The following is a 19,686-nucleotide window of genomic DNA, read 5'->3' on the forward strand; positions in this document are numbered from 1 at the left end:
TAGACGACAACACAGACGTCAATGAGCTCCCTGAGGACATCATTCATAAATATTGGAAGGCGGCCGGTGCATTACATAGTCCGAAAGGCATCACTTGGTACTCAAATCACCCATATTTAGTGCGAAACGCCGTCTTCCATTCATCGCCTTCCTTGATCCGTACCAAGTGATAAGCCCCCCGTAGGTCTAGTTTTGTATATATGCAAGCATCCTTCACCTGGTCAAGGAGTTCCGGGATCAGAGGTAAAGGGTATCTGTTTTTTACCGTTATCTGATTCAGAGCGCGGTAGTCTATACAGGTTCTGAGGTCACCTTCTTTTTTGGCACGAAGAACAGAGCCGAGGATGCAGGGGACTTCGATGGACAAATAAAACCATTGGCCAAGTACTGGTCCTGGTACTGTCGCAGGTGAAGGTTCTCGGGCTCGGTAAGGGCGTAGATCCTGCTGCAAGGAGGAGTTGCACCGGGTAGTAGATCTATCTGGCAATCGTATGACCTGTGGGGCGGTAAGGTGTTAGCCTGTTCCTTTCGGAAAACATCTTGAAACTCTCGATACTCTAGCGGTAATTGCAAACTGTCGGCCATTACTGACGCTAGGCCAATGTCTGATCGTAGATAGCAGGTTTGTGCACACTCTGGGAACGTTATCGTCTGTGCTCGCCAATCAATCTGAGGATTGTGTTTTTCCAACCAAGGGATTCCCAGAATTATTTGAAATTGCGGAGCTTTGATCACGTCGAACACTATTACCTCCCGATGCCCGTCTTGGCCTAGTAATGTCACTTCAGTAGTGGTATGGGTTACCGGCCCGGAGGCGATCTCAGTCCCATCCACAGTGGTGATGACATCTTTAACAGCTTTTGGGCAAAGAGGTAGGTTCATCCTGGAAGCCAACTCGCGGTCCACGTAATTTCCTATAGCTCCACTGTCCACGTATGCCTTAATTGCATGCAATCTTTCTTGCTGCTTCGGATTTACGAGGACCATTGGCATAATGAAGTGCGAGGTCAAAGAACTGTTTTTTAAGCTCGGCAAGCGGACCTCTACGCTTGTCGGGCAAGGTCGTTTACAGGGCTCAGACTTTTTGGAATTCTTGTCGGAAGCTCCTACGGTCTTCTTAGGCGGTTTTACAGGGCAGTCTCGAAGGAAATGTCCCGAGTTCCCATAATAGAGACAAAGTTGCATTTGCCGTCTTCTGTCATGCTCTTTCTGGGTTAAGGGGCCCTTTACAACCCCGAAAAATACAAAAAATGTAAGGTTTTCAGATAACATGGCAAAGTGTCAGATGTCAGCATGGCCTCACGGCGTCACAGGGAAGAGGGTAATGGTTCTCCTCAGCCCACCAATTTCAAACAACAAGGAGGTTAATGGCTTTTACTCCGGCCTTAAAAAAATACAGTCCAGGAGGCTCTGGTCACATGCTTGCCAAGAAATGAAACTGGCCTGAAGAAAGTAGAGCTATTATGTACATACATTTGAAGATGTCCCATTAGTTTAGATGGACTATCATAACTAGTTATTTTCTCAGCAACAATAGGTCGAATTGCATCTATTCATCTGTCATTTGAAAGCTAGTAACAAGCTGGTTTATCCACATGCAATTGCCGGAAATCATGTTATCATCTGAATTCTGTTTCTGTCTGGCACGGAAATATCCAGAATTTAAGAATTGGCGAACTGATGGAGGTAAAATTAGGTATCTGGAGAGTAAAGTGCATGTTTATAACTATTATACTTGTGGTGTAAATGGCAAAAAATGACCACATGCCTGTGCAACATGGTGCGAACCCGGCTGCCGTTCTAATTATCATCCGCCATCAGGGTTGGATCCCGCCGTAACACAGGGATCCCAATAGTTCTGGTTTTAGGGAACCTACCCCAGTATATTTACAAACACAGTGAATTTACACTCTTCCTTAGTGACTGGACTACATAAGCACGAGAACTGCCCAGTTTTGAAAAATACCAATGTTGGTCGAAACATGTGTCAACTCAAGGGCACACTCTAGAATAAAGGCATTTATTTTTAGACACACCCTTCATGCCACACTGTTATATATTCTAAGACCAATTACACATCGGTCTAAATGGTCTAGCGCGACACTCGGGTACCCAACCCAACACTCATAAATCAGACTCTGATTTGGGTATACCTTAGGGTACCTGGGGCAGTGAGAGTCCACAGCGTGCAACCTTTCGATGATTAGCGCAGAGTGAGCATAATTACCACAGACGTTAAGTCAATTAAAATAATCGGGTGCCTTGATTTTCCTTTTCATCCATGACTTCTCTAATGAGAAGGGCTGTCCCTTCCTAAAATGAAAATTCCCAACTGAACCCCTACCAAAACTTGTTTTTAAACAAAAGATACACTTGCCACCAAAACAAAATTGATAATTGTCACCATCCCTAAACCCTTCCTTCCAAACCAAAAGATACTTGTCGCTAAAATGAAAATTCCCACCTGAAACCCGTTCCCAAAAATGTGCTTTTAAATAAAAGGTATTCTTATCTTAAAAATGAAATTCCAAATGATCACCACTCTTTCAACATTGTATTTAACCACGGGTGCCCTTGGTCCGACAAAATAAAGTTTTAAAACTGCCCCTCTTCCCCATCATAGGCCTTTAAGTGAAGGAGGTGGGGTCAGAAAAACAAAAATTCATAATCATCTCCATTTTACTGTCCAATATCCCCAACAAAGGCCTTTAAGTGAAAGGGATCTTTAAATACAAACGTCTAAATTGTCCCTACTCCCTAGACCTGGCCTTTGAACAGAAGGGTCTTGTGTGTCATTGATGCTTGGGCTTTTCGGGGTGGGGGAGAAGTGTTTTCCTAAAGTGAGACCTTGTGTATCCTACACTGAACGTGTGATATAGCACTTGTTTTTAAATTAGCCATGTGTCTATTCCTAAACTAAATTCAGGTGAAGTCCTTATTGCCATATGGATTTCTACAAATCTGTGATTGGAACTTCGAGCATTTTGAGTATGCAGGGAACTCCATATAGCAAGCTTTGAAGGTGAACTAGTTTCCACAAAACGAAAATGGTGCTTATGTTTTGATAGTAAACTGCTCAGCCAGTAGTGTTGAAGATTATGTTCTAGCCGTGTGTCATAGTATTATTATTGAAATGCGATATACAACGGGATTCATGGGGAAAGAGTTTTGACAGTTTGTTTAGCCTATTTTCCATGTTTGTCAGACAAAAGTATATGTAGAAAAGTGTGTTTGTAATTGAAGCTGAGTTTTCTGCCACCAAGAAGGTGATGGCTGTGATTGAACACATTATTTATTATTCATTGAGCTTATAATTAAAAGCAATATATATTGTTTCTATAGCCCGGCCTGGTTCTTGGATCACTGTGGGCACAGGGGGGAAATTTGTGTAGCTCTATGAGTCTTCAGTAAGGCTAGCACTAAAAAACATAAGCGAATGTTGTAGGGCTCCTTGATTGGGGGTGGGAAGAAACTCCCCAGGTTAGGGTGGTCTCTCAATATAACACAAAACTTCTGACTGTACCATCTCTGCTAATCCCTTTTATTCCTCAGACTATCTCTTCTTTCCTTATTTTTCTTCAGACTCTCCCCCTCCTTCTTCCACTTCCACTCCCTGCAATCTTACTTCTGTCAATATCCCATAGGCATATTGCTACGGTTTCCAATACCCTCCTTTCTCCTGTGTAACTTTCTCTTCTCTCAGCGGATTCTGCTCCGTCCTCTCTTAGTTCAGGTCTTCCCTCTACTCTAAATCTCCTCTAGCCTGCTCAATATCTCCACCCTTCCTGTAAACCCTCCACAACCCTGGCTCATACCTGAATTTATTTCTCCTGCCAATTACTCTTTGTTGTGCACAGCAGCATTCAAAAAACTCTCCTTCTTCTACCAATATTCATTGGTATTCCTCCCTACACTCCTCATATGAATCTTCATTGTTGTCTGCTGAAAGGCCATCTCTCCCTGAGCTAATTCTATCTCATTCTCCTCATACTTGTCTTCAGTTTCAGCACCCCCTCTAATCGATCCTTGTTTCTCTTCTCTTTCACCACTGATTTTGCCATCTACTTTTCTAATAATATTTCACAGCCTCAGTTTCAAGTGGGAGCTCAGTTCTCCAACTTTCAGTGTTTTTTCTTCTCTGTCCGCTTTCTCTTCCCCCACTGAGTAGGATACTGCTCATTATTTATTCTACTGCTTCACCATTGGATCCTGTACCATCTTCTCTGGTTTCCAAGGTCTTTCCCTGATTGCTTCCTTTTCCGACTTCTCTTTTTAACATTTCTCTCTCACTACATCTGTCTTCCCTACTCATTTCAAACATGTGGTTATGCTTCCTATTTAAAAGTAGAATCCTTTAATCATTTTCTTCCTGCTAAACACCATCCAATTTCCCCCTTTCCCTACCTGTTTAAAATACCCGAACATGTAGCCAATGCTCAAGCTGCAACATGCCTAATTCATCTTTTCGTCCTCAATATCAGACTGGGTGTTGTTGTCTACAATCCATGGAAAGTGTTCTCTTGGGTGTAACCAACACCTGATACTCTAAGCAATGCCTATTCCTATTCTTCTGGATCACTTAGCCTATTCAAATTCTTCTTGATCGCTCAGCTGCTTTCGACACTGTTGATCATCCTTACTCTTCTCTAGATCTGCCCTGCAGTGGTTTAAATCTTGGCTATCTGAATGTTCATTCTCTATTTGTTGTACCTGTAAGCGGTTCCCTTCCGTTCCTTTACACGGTGGTGTTCTCCAGGGAACTGTTCTTGGTCCTCTTCTCATTGTATATTTCTCCTCTTTTCTCTAGTGCTGCTTCCCTTGGCGCGTCTTCTCACTTCTATGCCAATGACTCCCGAATCGTGCTGCCTGCTGTTCCCGTTCTGACTCCCTCCATGCCATTATCCCCCCCCCCCCTGCCTGTTTGCTGTTAACCCCGATCCTGGACGCACTCTCGCTTTCCACATCTTAATGTCTCAAGAACTGAGATTCGTTTCTTTTCTGCTTTAAACCTTCCTGTCCTCTTCCTTCCCCTTTGCTCTCTTTTCATCTCACTGCTCTTCCGTTTCCCCCCCTGTGCATGTAACTTACAAGCCACCTTTGACCCCTCACCCTCCCTTTGGCTTCACTTCTCTAATTTCACCCATGCATGTCGCTGTCAAGTTTGCAATATTCGTGAAGCTTTTTCTTTTCTCTCCTACTATGCTACTAAACTCCACATTTGTGTTTTCCCGATTTGATTATTTTTCTGATCATTTAATTGGTCTTCCAGCCATTAACTTGACCCCCTCCCCCCCTCCACCTCCATTTTATTTTCAGCTCGGCTGGTATTACTCTCTTCTGTCTTTCCTCTCATGTCCCATTTCCTCCGCAGTTTGTTCTATTTGCAGGCTTGCTTTTGATACCTGTCTCCTCCCCTTTTCATTGTATATATTGCCTATAAATGTATTCTTATGTTGGCTACCTTCTCTAGTCTCTATCTACTTTCGATCTCGCACACTCCGCTCCGGACACACTTTCTCCTTGTGTCCACTCGTCACTTTTGGCACCTATGTTACCCCTCTCCATCAGATCTTCTCCCACTCTTGCCTGGCTCAGCTCTCATGGCAAAGCTATTCAGCTTTCCTCTTTGCTGTAATCCCACGAGATTTCATGTATTTTCTGCATTCTCACCTTCTTGTACCGTTATTTTTCACTCTACCGCACTTCGGTATAATCGCTTCGTAAATCCGTGCAATAAAAATACAAAATGCCAATCAGGTATTTGCTCTCTTTGGATGCATTGGGAGCCCTTGTTTGTGCCTGCATCTTTGCCATTTCCTAACCATTTTCCCCATGCTCCATTTGAATCATTCGCATTTTCCCAATGTTCATTTTCCCCACCATCGTTTGTAGGATTTGCTCATTATTCTGCAACTATTTAGTAAGTATGCTTCTGAGAGTTTCACATATGTTTGCACAAAATAACCCAAAAAAAGAGCCCGCTTCATGGATTATTTGCCCAATTCAAAGTGAGTTTGCACTGCTGAAAAGTGACTTTGCACTGCCGACACACACCCGGAGTCATGAAACCGTGCAAAGTGTATTTTTGCAGTGCAAAGTCAGCGCATAGTCATTTCTGCAGTACACAATTACTTTGCCCGGTTCCTTGAATCAGGGTTTGTGTCGACAGTGCCATGTCACTTTGAACCGGGCAAATATGTTTTGATAATTGAATTCTCTTTCCCTTGAACGTGTTTTAAAAGCATTATTGACCCTTGCATTTGTATATAGTTATTATTTGACCATTATTTTTGAAGGCGTTTTAGCCTTTGTGTATACTTATTTGGGGTTTAAAACTTTTCCTAACCTATTTATGAAACTTTTGGGAAATTCCATGAATCGGGCCCAAAGTGTGCTTGCTGATTCGCAAATGCGCCTTGATCACACTGTTGCTTCCGACTCAGTGACATAGTTACTATGAGTTGTCCACCATCTTAGTTATTGAATTGTTAGTGCTGTTTCACCAATTCTTTTCAGATTTCTGCTAGGATTGCTGACGGTAAAAGCCCCCTGCTCGCTTGCCATGTCGAGTACGTGTGTGTTCCAACTGGGCATCGAAGAACTAACATTTAACACTATGTAAAGCACAGCTCTCAAAAGCAAACATTGTAACTGCAAATGCTTTTGGGCATACATGATGGCTCTCACAATAGCTGCATTTTCTGGGCAAACTGGTGTGTGAAAATGGGTGCGCAAAACACACTAGCTCTGCTACCCCACTGCCCCTATTTCTGCTCTGTCCTGCCACACTTTGGGAGCAGGAACATGTGTGACAGAGAATTTTTCGCCCCCCCCCCCCTCCCCCTGTGCAGTGCAATAAATAGAATTGCACAAGCGCAGCGTGAGAATTTGTATTTTTGTTTTACAGTTTCTCTCCTGCAACAGGATTGGGGAATGTAGACATGGGACTTTAGCTTGTGCGCCTAGTAAGACCTGGCTGGTACTACCCATTCTGCCACTGGGCGATGAAGGCTTCCCACAGGCCTCACCCTATGTGAACGCGGGAACGAACCCAATGCATACACACATGCCAAAATACACGGCGTGGGAGTTGGGCTAACAACGTGGGAATCTGTGTGCTGTCAATGGTGGTCGCAGGGTGCGGTTATCTTTGCCTTTCATCTTTTGTGACGTAGGGGCAGTGCAGCCGCAAGCCACCACCCGTAAGTGGCATTAGCTGCGTTCGTGTGCAGCCAGCACGCTGTGCGGTCAGTGCTGGATTTTTCCCACACTTGGGCGAGAAGGAATTCCACTTTTTGCTGCATCGTCTTCCACTTTAAGGCCTGCTCTTCCGTCTCGGAATGTCTACTGAGCCGCGTCTCTTCTTGCGCCTTTGTTCTCCTCAAGATGATTCACACTGGCGTTCAGCCTCAGCTGTGACAAATCAGCTTTTTACATCTAATGGTATCTATACATGCACCATATATGGCAACAAAGAGTTTTCCCATGCCCATAAATCTTTCCACGCTGACTTGTCTCCTTGGGCAGCTCGGTGACATGATAATTTTAGCACTCTGCGCTGTGAACTGAAAGCCTACATTCCCAACACGCTAAGCGCCAGTTTCTATGAGCACAGTGACTTAAAAATATAATATACGATTGAGGCATAGCAGAGAGCAAGGAACAAGTGGCATGCAGCCGAAAAGCAAAAGATGTCGAAACGCATGCGAGAGCAAAGCAGACCTGAGCTGCTGTCATCACAATGACATGCATGCAGAATGTTCGCGAAAAAAAACAGCCCGTGCTCTGTTCTCTCTGTCCCTCGTGAACACGTGGGCTTTGCCTGTCAATTTCAAAGCAGCGGCTGCTGATCAGGCAGCCAGTGGGCAGTGGGCTCCTCATGAGCGTTCCATGAGCTCGCAGTCAATCAATTAAAAATAATTATGAGGAGAAAATGTGAGCGTGGCGTAAAATAGTAATGGCTCTTAATGTTAACATATATTTATCTATTTATTTATTCAGAGCATGTATGTGACGCCAAGACCCACGGGTATCGGGGCGTTTGTACAAAGGAAACATGATTACAAGAGGTAGTGCTTGCGAAATATCTAGGGTATCATTCATAATTGTATCATTGTATTTGTAGCGAGGAAGTAGGCATAGGTCAAGTGGTGACTAGTGTCATTATTCGTATTTGTTGAAGAGCCATGTTTTCACAAGTTTCTTGAGGGTAGTGGTGGGGCGTTCGTTTCTGTTGTTTGGGGATAAGGAGTTCCAGAGTGAGGAGAGCAGTAACAGAGAGGCTTAAACCTCCTGCTCTGGATTTTTTGAAGTGTGTTGTGACAAGTGCAATACTATTGGAGGAACGGAGTGGGCACAAATGGTGTTTCTGGGAGATACACTTGTTCAGATATAGGGGGGGGCTTCATTATGGACGCAGCAGTGTGCCAGGGTTTTGAAGTCAATGCAAGCTTTAATGGGTAGATGGTGGGCTGCTCGCCTGGATGCTGAGATGTGGTCCGAACAGCGCAAGTGCAGCGCTGCCCACAAGGCAATTTTTGGAGGAGTTGGAGCCTGGCCCGATGTGCCCATGAGGAGAATGTTACAAGAGTCCAGTGTGCTGCTGATGAGGGCTCCTGCGAGCTTGAGGCAATTAGTCAGTGAAAGAAATTGTCTGCTTAGGGAAATGAGCTTCGTGGTTTAGGCCGGGGAGGATGCCTGGGCGTAAATGTGCTTGGTCACGGAAAGCTCAGCGTCCAAGTACACTTCCACAGTTTTTACTTGTTTGAGGACTATTATAAGGATGCCATCAATGGGAAAAGAGGAGTAGGCAGCATCTAGCTCTTTGAGGCAGAAGGTGGGTCCAACCATAAATAGTTCTGTTTTATTGTCATTAAGGCAGAGATTGTGAGTGGCCATCCAGTTTTGGATAGTGCAGTATACCCTAATGACAACTGTGTCCTCGGTGTAGTTACCTGTAATGGGGATGAGGATTTGAGTGTCGTCGGCAAAGTTATTTTTTATGATTCTGAGGGAGTCAAGGATGTTGAAGAGGGGCTTGATATAGGTGTTATATAGGATGGGCGACAGGCAGAGTCCTTGTGGGAAAGCCAGGGGAACTCGGATAGTCAGCTGCTGAATTGCCAATGGAGATTCTTGACATGCGTTTGCCGAGGGATGATTTGACCCAGGCGACAGTGTCTGTGGAGAATTGATAAAGTGTGACCTGAGGCGTTGGCAAAGGGTTGTCGTGGTCGACCAAATCGAATGCTGCTGATAGGTCGAAACAGGTGTTATATTAAAAATATATACACATTTATTCCAAGGCCTTTAAAACAATGACCGTAGCGAGAAATCACAATACAACTCTAGTAAACCAACACATACCATACCAATACAATATATATACAAATACAACAAGTCTCAAGCGTTATATGCACGAAATGTGTAGTCCACCTAAAAGGGAAGGAAAACAGGCAGTGCCAAATAATGCTTAGACCCAGTCCGCCTCCAGAGGCACCTAACTAAAAGGAAGTCCGAGCCCTGCGAAGAGTGGAGCCTTGTGCTCAAAAGTACCTGCACACGCTGGTGCCAACGGGCAAAAGGGGAGTCTCTTCGAAGGAAATCAGGCAGTTCAGTTTAGTGCACAAATGAAGAAGTACAAGTTCCGCGACTCAAGCGCAGCCTCCACTGTGGGCAGAAGCAGAGCGCGAGTACGGAAAAGGGTGCTGTTTTGACACAGCGGGGAAAAGCTATGGGCTCCTGCAGGAGGGCAACCAGTTCCTAGCTATGCTACTCACCGGTCCCCGATGCAAGCAGACCCAGACTTCTCCGTGTCAGTTTCAGTCGCTGGCAGGTTCAGAAGAGCAGGGAACGTCTCGTCGTCGTGTTGAGTCTGCAGCAGCAGAGTTGAGTAAAAGACGTCCCAATCGAAGAAACCCGCACAGTTTGTTACCACAGCAGGGCAACGGAGCGGCCGTGTGTATCTGAGCCAAATGTACACTACTCACTTCAGACCTGGGAACGCCAAGTGTACGAAGCGTGTGAGAGTGACAAGGACTCAAAATACTACACAACCTGGCGGCGGTTACAGAGCAAGACTCCTGTGTCAGCTGGTCAGTCAACTGGATGGCCCAGAGACGCTTCCGAAGGCTTACTGGCAGGAGATGGTGAAGATGCCGAGAATAGCTGTTCCCGCTATTCCAAGGGTCGAAGTACCAGTACAGGCCTTCTGGTTCGATCAAAGGTGAAAAGGGTTTCACAAGGCGACAGCAGTGCAGAGGAGCAGTCCTTCAGCGGGTCACCAGCGATTCCTCGGTTCAGCCTCTTGGTTGCAGGATACGTGGCTCCTGTATTCCTTCGTTCGTGAGAACTCAGGAGATCGACATGGTAGTGGTGTTTCCAGCCCCCTCTTATCCACGGTTCCCTTCGCGCCAAAACGGAGGGGACCCAATGGGAGATCCGCTCATCAACACTCGCAGCATTCGTGGACCAATCACGGACCACGGTGGTCCCAGGCATTCACACCACCCTAGACTCTCTGGCACCCAGGATGTGTATTGGGACCAGACATCCCAGCCCACATCCTGGAGGCACACACAAGACATGTAGAAGCCCGCGAAAGCATCCGTGTTTCGCGGAAAAGTACATGCCCAAATAAGGAAGGCCCTGGGTCGGCTCGACCTGGGGAAGGTGAAGGGAGCAAGACAGTCAGCGGACAGGACAAAGGAGCCTCGTGGTCTGGCCATTTTGGGAGCCAGGCCACCATTTTGGGTTAGCGCTTAGAACGCCAAAAGGAGCTCAAAACACAAGAAACGATCACTGCCACCATTCCCGTCCGTGAATCACTTGCACCGATCAGATACAATCCTAAACGAGTATCTAGGGCCTATAGAAGGCTAGAGAACCAAGAGAGCTGTAACTTAGCTCACAGTGCCCTCTTGTGTCATGTTGCACGAAAGCCGCAACATGATAAAAGAAACTACGGAAAACAGCGTTTCCCGGTACTGACTGTCTTAAGGGCATGTCAGTTTCCCCGTAAGAAAGGAGCGAAAGCCCAGAGGAGTGCGGCAGAAGGCTGCACTTCTCTGGCAAAGTCTGGCAAAGTCGAGAACAAGGTGAAAAACAACAGCAAAAAGTTTAGGGGTTGCCAAATGAAAGGAAAATTACCTACAATTACGAAATCTTTCCTAACACTTGTATAATTAACTCATCCCTTCCTGTGGTATTGTATGTACAATACCACTCTTTTATGCCCTTGTGGCTTGCATCCCACAATACATTAACCATGCAAATGAAATACAAAGCATTCATACAGCCTCTCAGAGTAAAACAAATTATAATGACTAACTTTACTTTGATATTTTTCTTACTGCACATTTTGCATCTCTATTCATGCCAACCCAATGAGACTGAGTGAAGAATAAACACACTGAAATAGAAAATATGCAAGTTACACAAAAATGTCATATTTACCTACGTTTTAATTCAATCATAAGCAACGTCTTTCCTGCAATGGGTTTCAACACTGTATTTGCAATAATGCCCAGAGTTCGGCCAGTCATTGGCCTTAAACTTTGCAACAAAACTGGCAGAACCTCTGTCATTCTGAAATGTATTGCAGCACAAATATGAACACAGTTTTACTTTATTTTAAACTTTGGGATCTCCTCTCTGTCAAGTATTTGCCGGAGTACATTTTCACTAATGAAACTCCATTCATGCTCAAGCGCCAAAGTGGCTTCAATCATTTCAGAATGCCCATTCACATGTATTGGTATCCATGGCGGCCCTTCTCCCATGTGTATTTCTCATATTGTGGAAATTCGTTTTTCCTAACTTAATTCTGGAGTGATATTTGGTTTGCATTTTTCTTCATTTAGATAAAAACGCAACATGTTTTCATTTATTTCTGTTTGCCAGCTTTTCTTAGGATCCAAATAAATATCCAAAGACTATGTCCCTTTATTCCTCGCATTTCATCCTGACACATGAGAATGACAGTGACACTAGGCACACAGTAATTCTGAAGATATAATTCAAATCCACTTTCTGATTTAGGAACAGTGTGGCAGTCTTTTACACTGTTGCTTTGGGTCATTATTTTTTTAGGTCTCAATGGCTTTATAGCTAATGACCACAATACCCCATTTACCCCATCAATGAAGGGCGAAAAGCTCCTCAGGCAATTTGTCACTTTGAGGAAGGGTATTTCACTAATGGGTGTGACCAACACTTCCTGTCTCATCCGATGGCCCTATCTTTATGTCAACCTCATTGACACCTTGGATAGGTATCTCTCCCCATTGAAATTGTGCACAGGGCCTTCATTTTGCCTCACCTTTACATTATTGTGTGGAGATCTCCCTTCATTGATACTTTTCATCAGTTCTTTTGACATTAGTGTTGCTTGGGCAATCATTGCAAATGCATTGAATTTTTCTTCTATAGCGATAGGAGCATAGTACCTATCCTCAACCTATTCTGGTACAAATACAAAATGTGAATTTGTACTAATTTCAGGACTTACTTTTCTTAGCTCATTTTACATTTTTGCTAGGCAAATGGACATATGAAATTACATTTTAAACTCCCCTTTGCCCACTTAATTTCTTTGTCTATTCTCCTGGGATCAGAATCCATTTGGAGTGTAGCCACTGACTGCCCCTCTGAGTTGGGACCACCAGTGTTCACACCCAAATTTCTCATTGTGCCTTTTCCATTGTCTGGGTCCTCTCTACTTGCTTCCACATTGCAACCTACTGGCTGTGTATTTTCACAAGTATCACATAACAGCATGTCAGCTTCTGGTGTGCGACACTTACCTGCATTTTGTACGGGGCCTGTCATTTCTGTCCCCTGGAATATCCGTGGCTCAAAATACTCTTCAGGTGACTGATATGCACCTTTCCTTTAGGCAATTGTTTCCTCTGCGTGGGTATCAACTGTATTTTGATTATTTAGTAATGATAATATATCTGTTGATCCTAATTCTTTGTTTTTGTTTCATTTTCACATTGGATGCTCTTTTTAAATCTGCATCTCTGTTTGTTGGGTTTTTCATGTTCATTTTGCCTTTTCTGCTCTTCATCTTCACACACCTGAATGGTCTGATTCAACTTCAAAGTGAACCACACTCCATTTTTGTGTGTGTTACAATTCCCTGTCTCACTTTCATTTGTTTGTTTTCTTGTTTTTAAATTAGCAAGCAATTTGGTATTTTTATTCAAAGGTGATTCATGGGCATCTGTGTTTTTATGAGGGCAGAGGTGATTATCTAGTCACTTGTCGCTAAGCACAAACTCACACCTATGGCCTACTGCACCTTCACTTGGCTGTTGCTTTTGGACTGTACATAATTTTCCTATCGGTTCAGACAACATTTTGACTTGGGCCTTTAAGCATTGAAACCTGTCCATGTCTCTGAATTCCTCTCTTTGTGGTCTGGGTTCGTAATGATTGAACTCGCCCTGATTAGGCCTGTTCTGATATCTTTCAGGAGATTGATTTCTATTCGTGTTACCTCTGAATTCACGTGAAACAGAGGGTGGAGAATGTGGAGTGACCATCCTTTGACCATGGTCGACCGGTGGTGGGGAATGTTTATATTGGGGAGATACATAATTCATATTTTGTCTTTCATTTGGTGGGTACTGTTCCCTATGCTGGTTTCCATTTTCAATGAATCTATCCACATATCTTGATCTTTCTTGGTGGCCATACAGCATTTTGTTAGGGTCAACCCTGCCCTGGGTCCCTAGTGTCTGATATGGGCTGTTGTACTTTTGATTTTGATTTTTATTCAGGCCTGGAATATCTTGGAAAAACACCACTCTGCGAGAAATACCAAGATATCTAGGACTAATGTAAGAACGTCTATCGCTGGGATCAATGTATTGGAACCTAGGAGTTTGGGGTGATGTCCTCTGTGGAGGCATACCCTTTTGATTATGTGTCATGTCGTTCTTTGCCTGAGTTTGGACTGATTCTAGCAGCATATTTACAGACTTTACCCACAGAATTTCTGGTGTGGATTCCTTAGACTTTGGTTTTGCCTCTCATTCTTAGTCCCCTCCCCTTTCTGACCAAATATCACGTCATATAGTTTTGTCCGCTGTTCTATTATCCATTCTAGTGGTTATTCCCTGTCAAATTCACAGATTAATTGGGTGACAATTTATTTTGGAGCCCACGAAAGTATGCAGTTTTAAATTCTATAGAGTTAGGGTTAAAGGTCACATCAAAGTGTTAAAATGCTCCTTTTAAGTTTTTAAAGTACTAGTGAGGAGACTCATTTTGCCGTCATAGTATAAATGGCTTTCTTTGCTTCCTGTATAGGCTGGTAAGGTGAGAATTGGTATATAATCTCCTTCTCAAAGTCTTCCCATGACAAGTTGTTCTTCTTCACGACAGTGAGCAGAATTCACATCCCTGACCTTATTGATTATTGCTTGTAATTCCATGATCTGTGTCTGACAAAGATCAAGTGCTTTGGCTTTTTTTATTTTCATCCAGTCATTTAAATATCTCCTGTTCTATAGCATGGGATTCCTTATCTTTCTCCCTGTTATCTTCTCTAAGGGTTTGCATTTCAGAAACTGCAACATCTTTATCTTGCCTTATGTCATGCAATATTGTTTTTAAATGGGTTCGTTCTTGCTCACTCTCATTAAGTTGTTTCACTCTCTGAGCCATTGAGCAGCAAGGTTGATACATTTGGCTTGCAGTACCGTGTCTAGCTCTCTCTGTTTAATTCTGTTTTCAATTGCTGTACCTGATCGTATTCATTGTCTAAACTGCATTGTAATTTGCACATGGCTTCACTGTCTTTCACTTGCATCTTTATGGATCTGTGTAGCAGAATCCAAAGTTTTGCAACCAGTCTGATGATGCAATTCTTTTCCTCTGTGCGTTCTGGTGCTCGGAACAGTCAAAGGAGACACACCTGCACAATGCTTCATCAAAAAAACCTTCAAAGGACTCTTTTTCTACTTTTGTACTAATACTACTTTTCCATGTTGTCAAATTTTCCGAGGCCCAGTTTGCATGAGCATAAAGCTTTCCTTCAAGGTAATCTGACAAATTAGAAAATTCAGCCAGAATCTGGGACATGGCAGTACTATTGCCAATGACACTATAACAAGAGTCAAGTCAGCGCACAGTAATGCACTACCTCACAGCTCTAATTCAGAGAATGGATGCACAATATGGTTATACTTTATGATTATTTTACCACTTCCCGGCCAACGCACCAACATTGTTAGAGAACTTTTGGGCTAAATTTAATATCTTGTGGTATTTTGGTATGGTGTTTTTTTTGTTAGCTCTTCACAACATATTGGCTCTCTTTACAACCCCGGCATTAACCAATGGCGCTATTAGCACCATGGTTAACGCCGGTAACTTAACGATTCCGCCATGGTGAAATGGGGAATTACCTCCCCATTCCAAGGTTGGCGGGGCGGTAATTCCCCATTTACCATTGGCCCTTACCCATTCCCATTTTTGCCCCATTGGGCTCAATGGGAAAGGGGAAGGCGGTAATTACGGTACCACAAATTGCAGTACCGTAATTACCTTCAAGGTCCCTTTGCGAGTCCATACCTTAACGGCTGGTCCAGACCAGGGGTTAAGGTCGGGAGCCGCAAAGGGACCTCGTAGTAAGGCGTTAAGAGGTTAACGGCGCCACAACCTTTTACGGCGCCATTAACCCCTTAACGCATGGGTCGTAATGACCCCCATTGTGGTAAACTTATTGGGGTACCTTTTTAGTGGTGAGATGCTGCCTAATAATTATTTTACCAGGGTCAATAACGGTAAACAAGTACTGGACTTAGTACTCTCCGAATAATTAACTCATACCCTCCTGTGGTATTTTATCTACAATACCACTCTTTTATGCCTTGCATCCCACAATACATTAAACATGCAAATGAAATACAAAAGATTCATACAGCCTCTCAGAGTAAAACAAATTATAGTGACTAACTTTACTTTGATATTTTTCTTACTGCACGTTTTGCATCTCTATGCATGCCAACCCAATGAGACTGAGTGCAGAATAAATACATTGAGACTAAATCATCTTTTTGAATCGTTATTCTTTATCAGAAACAAAAAATATGCAAGTTACACAATATGGCATGTGCACCCACACTGTAATTCAAACATAAGCAAAGTCTTTGCTGCCATTTGTTTCAACACTGTATATTCGATAATAACCAGAGTTCGGTCTGTCATTGGCCTTGAACTTCACAACAAAACTGGCAGAAACTCTGTCACTCTGAAATTTATCGGAGCACAACTTGGAGAAATATAAACACAGTTTTACATACACATTTCAAATCTTATTATGCAGTGCCTAAAAATGAAATGACTTATTTAACCTACGCTACCTCAGATCAAACATCCACTTGAACACGCTCCTCAATTACTGCATAATTACCTAGGTTCAGCTGGCGATATTCCCTGACTCAGCTTGGTAGTAACCCACAAAGTCCTTCCACAGCCTTTCTGCTTGCCACGCTCAGGGTCAACCACAGATAAGGGTGCTCGAAAGTTCAGAACTTCTGACAACTGCTAACCCAGGAGAGAGACAGACAGCCCTAAAGACAGTCAGCCGGCAGCACTGTCAGCAGAACACAGGAGACTCAGCCTGCCCAGGAACTAACTCTCTTCCAGTCTTTCTGCTCCCTTTCTTTGCCAGTGAGTGAGTGACTGACCCAGCCCTTTCTGCTTCAAGCCTTTTTCTAAAACTCATGTGTCATTCCAAGAGAACCTCCCCTTGACAAATGCTCATTAAATAGAACATGATTTACTTTGTGCCTTTGGCCAAGATTCAAACTGCAGTGCTGAAGAGAAAATGTTACATTCATCCGCCGCTGTTTCCGGCTCGGAAAACAATGCAATGTCTTTAGCAGAACAGATCTCACATTTCACACTTTAAACAGTGCAGTTTAAAGCCTGCACATTTAGTTTATTTCGTTTCCAGACCACCATGCATTTCCATCAATCGGCATGAAGATTATATCATGGACTGGCTTGTAATAAATGTTATTATGGGAATCTATTATATGTTAAATGTGTAAGGTAAATTAGTATGTTAGTTTCATGTTAGTGTCATGGTCACTAGGCAGGAGCCCAGCACTCCACTACATACAGAGTCCCAATAGACCCAGTCTTGGGGCCTATGGCACCAAGCTCATTTGAAAGTGTGCTCAGCACACAGAATACCAGGAGCACGTGCAGCAAGGTCGGGAGGGGCCCGAATATCTCAGGGAAGGCACGTGCAGAAGGTAGAAGGAGGAGCTAGGTGGGGCCACAAGGCGGAGCCTGCAGGGAGTGGCTGGGGCCAGGCTATATAAGCTGGCCCCACCCAAATAGTGGCACTTCACGTTAGTTTGCTGACAGCAATGTAACGCTTACCGCCGATCCAAGCTACTTACCTGATCCAACACATGCGCTTCCAGCCTTCGGAACCCTTCGTCACCTACCTGAATCAACACGCGCATCTTCAGCCACCTTGACTATCTTACATGGAACGCATCATCGTCGGAAGCATTGTCACTCGCTTCCCTCTCTACAGTCACAGAGCACGCCTTACCTGAGATCACACCATCGTCGGAAACACAGTCACCTGCTTTCACTTGGTAGTCGCCGCGCAATCCTTATCTGTGATCGCTTCGTCGCCGGAAGCATCTCCATCTGCTCTCCACTCAACCGCAGTCATACTCACCTTCCCGGAGTCCTCGACAGGTACAGCCCAGCAACCTTACCTGTTCCGAATTATTTCTACCCAGGACCTTCTTCGGGTGCTGCCTTCACGTGGGCCTTCATCTCCAAGCGCCATCTGGAGTTGGATACCGTTATCCAACCATCGTCGACCTGCCTCACCTGCAAAGAGAGTAAGAGATACTAGGTGAGCGATCGCACAGACCTCAACTCGCTAAAGCGACACTATTTACGAACTTGGTGCAGTTTCAGAAACCACCCGCTTACCTACAAGTGCTGGAAACTCCCAGAGCCGCTTCCTTGTCATCACGTGCTCCTGGATCATCATCTTCATTGGTAAAGGGGAGAAAGAACAATATACCATTACGAACAATATCCCTTGGGACAGTATCATTACAAGAACACAAACAATAAGAAAGTCATAAACACTTACCTTCAAGACTGAATGGTCGCAGCAGGCCTGGACCACCGCAATCAGGACCAGTGACGTAACTAGGTCCATCCGCAGCGCCCCTGCTTTAGGAAAGCAGGACGGAGAGCTCGCCCTTACCTATTATCAGGTGAGCCTGCATGGGTAAACTTCTGCGCACCAGATTATGGCATGAAAGGGCGGAAGGGAGCCCGCGACTCCACCACGCTAGCCTCATTGTCTCTCATCCTCTCGCCGGAACAGGTCCAGCCTTCCAGGCCTATGAAAAGGCAGCCGTTGAGGGAAAAGAAGCGACCTGAGGGAGTCAGATACAGGGAGGGCTCAAACCGTGCCCCAAAGTCCCCCCAGAGACCAAGTGAGCGTAACAGTTAGTTTTATTTTTAAGTGCAACTCAGCCCACAACTGTGGTATCATAGAGAAAAGTGATTATTTTCTAGCATGTGTTCTGTGCATTCCCAACATTGGCATCTATTTAGATTCAGCCTGAATCTTATACCCTTGAGTCACACATATAAGTCTCACCCTTGGCCCTAGTTAAAATTCAGACCTTTGCTAAAATGTGGATGATGAAATGTGGAGCTACCTTGTTGAAATTCAGAAGAGGGCCAAGTATTTCCCTACTAACCTACACTTATCCAGTGCAAAGACACTCACAGAAACGGTGTGCCTACACACTGGCAAGTGCAGTGGACACTCATTGCTCTATGACTGTGTGAAGGGCGCTTTTCCAACGAAAGTGGGCGCAGCCTCAGATGTCAACAAGCCTGGGGGAGTCCCCCTGACTGCCCTTAAAAGCTAGGGTGCGGAATATGAATGTAATATAAGTGGTCTTGTGTAGCACCTGTCTGCCACTACTGTTAGCCTCGCTGCGCTTAATGAATGGTATCAGTTTGCTCATGTCGCAAAAACATCTCTTGCTGCAATTTGAAAAGACATCAGAACCAATTCCAATTTTTGAATGCTGATTTTTTAGCCACCTGATTTTACTGGTTTTACATTTCTTTTTACCAAAAACTTTGCCGGAGGCCTGCGCCCCCATAAGCTCCAGCACCCTTCCTCTCTAAACTCTTTATTGCCTTGATTAAATTAAATACCTGTTTTTGTTTTCTTCATTTTTATATCTCCGCTGAAAATCATTGCAATGAATGTTCTGCACTGAAAAACATGTGCAGTGAATATTCTATAATTAAATCACTGGGAAACGTCATAACTCCCCAATGTCGATGTGCGCCCCACATATCCTGCCTCTACGGTGACTGGAAGCTTGGATCCCCCACATTCCTCGTGCAAAATACATCTTACAGTTCCTTGATAAGTGTTCATGGCCTTTCAGGTACCAGACTTTCAATAAAACCCTAATGTGACTTAACTAGCGCTCCTTCTTCAGTAATACAAACAAGCACACAGACAAAGGGGTTCCCTCCTATGCATGTGGCATGCCCCCCAAGCAAATGAGGTATTCTCCACCTGCAGCAACAGTGGGCATGTATTTGGTATTACAAAGTGTGCCACGCTTAGCCAAGCAGCACCATACACCATTTGCACCA

At 44.2% G+C, this 19,686-nt stretch overlaps 1 long non-coding RNA gene across 1 annotated transcript in view; it reads right to left on the reverse strand.

Moving 5' to 3' along the window:
* LOC138513497 (uncharacterized) overlaps nt 1-19,686 on the reverse strand; it is a 388,434-nt gene that overhangs the window by 302,297 nt on the left and 66,451 nt on the right. The window lies entirely within an intron of this gene.

Source organism: Ambystoma mexicanum, chromosome 12, assembly GCF_040938575.1.
Source record: "Ambystoma mexicanum isolate Mex_15411 chromosome 12, UKY_AmexF1_1, whole genome shotgun sequence".
NCBI classification, from domain to species: domain Eukaryota; kingdom Metazoa; phylum Chordata; class Amphibia; order Caudata; family Ambystomatidae; genus Ambystoma; species Ambystoma mexicanum.